Source organism: Lutra lutra, chromosome 8 (genome assembly GCF_902655055.1).
Source record: "Lutra lutra chromosome 8, mLutLut1.2, whole genome shotgun sequence".
Lineage (NCBI taxonomy): Eukaryota > Metazoa > Chordata > Mammalia > Carnivora > Mustelidae > Lutra > Lutra lutra.
The window spans coordinates 53,062,828-53,064,856 of record NC_062285.1 but is presented as its reverse complement, the minus strand read 5'-3'; the positions used below and the strand labels follow the sequence as shown (position 1 = coordinate 53,064,856).

The 2,029-nt window shown below is 36.8% G+C and overlaps 1 pseudogene; it reads right to left on the bottom strand.

The window, feature by feature from the left end:
• Positions 1-576: 576 nt before the first annotated feature.
• Positions 577-1,510, bottom strand: LOC125107265 (olfactory receptor 6C2-like; annotated as a pseudogene).
• Positions 1,511-2,029: the final 519 nt, after the last annotated feature.

The window sequence follows — 2,029 nt, the reverse complement described above, 5'->3', positions numbered from 1 at the left end:
AAGCATTTAAGGGCAAGAAACCTGTACGTTTTCTACTCTATCTCCAGTGCCTGAAATGGTGCCTGGCATCAAAAAACGCTCTTAAAAGCTAGAACTGGAGAAGGCAATAGTCACAATTACTCTATCCAAAATACACAATTAACTCATTGGTTCTGCTTATTTTGTCTCGTTTTGTTTGCAGTTTTGTAAAGGCTTGTTAAGATGTGAAGCTTTCTTTTGTTTCCTAGAAATGTATCAGAGTTTCTTTTTCAGAGAGCTTTGCTTGGGTGGCTCAGTTGGTTGGGGGTCTGCCTTGGGCTCAGGTCATGATAGTCCTGGGATCAAGCCCCTAGTCAGGCTCACTGCTCAGCAAGGAGTCTGCTTCTCCCTCTCTTCTCTCTCTATCCCTCCCCTGACTTGTGAGCTCTCTCTCTCTCTCTCTCTCTTAAAAAAATAAATTAAAAAAAATTTTTTTTAAAGAAAGCTTTCTGAAATAGACTCTTTGCTAGAAAGGAATGACATAAAAATCTAAAGATATATACTTAGGAACTAAAGATATTTTTATGAAAATGTGGTTCCCTACTTTAGCAAATTCTATTACTTCGTTGAGAATAATGCAATTCTTTTGATTGAGTCTTTGACAGCTTGTTTTACTTGCTTGTTTCTCAAGGTATAAATGAAGGGGTTCAGCATAGGAGCAATGGATGTAGTAAGGACTGCCACACCCTTATCAATGGCCACTGATTCCTTTGCTGAAAGCTTAACATAGATGAAAATACAGCTTCCATAGGTGATGGAGACTACAATCATGTGGGAAGAACATGTAGAAAATGCCTTTTTTCTTGCTGGGGAGAAGAGAATCATAGAATAGCCTTGATGATGTATATGCAGAATAGAAGTACACATAGGAGGGTCATAATGAAGGTCAACACAGAACAGGCTATGACCATCTGCTCTATAAGCCATGTTTCTGAGCATGATATTTTTAGGAGGGGGGATGCATCACAGAAAAAATGTCAATAACATTAGAGTCACAGAATTCCAGATTTAGGCCCAGGCTAAGTGGTGGGAGAATGATCAAGAAGCCAGCTGCCCAGTACCCAAGGATGAGTCTTCTACAGACCCTCTTGTTCATGATGGTCACATAATGCAGGGGTTTGCAGATGGCAACATATTGATCATAGGACATGGTGGCCAGGAGAAAAAATTCTGTTACACCAAAAAGATCAGTAAAAAAAATCTGAAAGGCACAATTGTCATATGTGATTGTCTTATCATCTGTTGATATATTGTACAAATACCTGGGAATATAAGCAGAGGTAAATGAGATCTCTAAGAAGGAGAAATTTTGTAGGAAAAAGTACATGGCATTCTGAAGGTGAGAATCTATGAAGGTAAGGGAGATGATTGCCAGGTTCCCAGTTACACTCAACATATAAGTGAGAAATAGAAAGATGAAAATCATAATCTTCAGTTGTGGATCATTGGTCAGTCCCAACAGGATAAAAGTTGTTATTGTGTGGTTTCTCATCATTGACTTCTGACTTCAATTCAATCTGCATTTAAAATTCAGGTATATTTGAAATAGATGCAATGGTAATTAATGGGAAAGAAAAACCTAAGCAAATAATCACATGCATTTACAAAATTTTTGTTTACAAATATTATCAATACACTGGTATTCTAGGTTCTACAATTGGGTGTTTTTGGTAAATTCAGAAGAGAGTTTTAAAAATCAGAAAAATCTGTATCACACTCCAAAATATTATGGGTGCTTCCTTCTTATTACATTTTATTTGCAATTTATATATTTTTTAGTTATACCTGGAATTTGATTTTCCCGACAGGTAGATTTGACTGCTAATGTTCTGTGAGATCATTTTGTCCCTATTCACAGACTGAATCCTAAAGCTGAATCTTAAACTTTCATTATCACCTTCATACGTTTCCCTGAAGTTTTGTTTTGGTAAGGAGCAAATCACAAATAGCTTGAGTCTCACTATATAGGTTCTGCATATCCATTACTGAAGATGACGAGCTCTAGTATTAT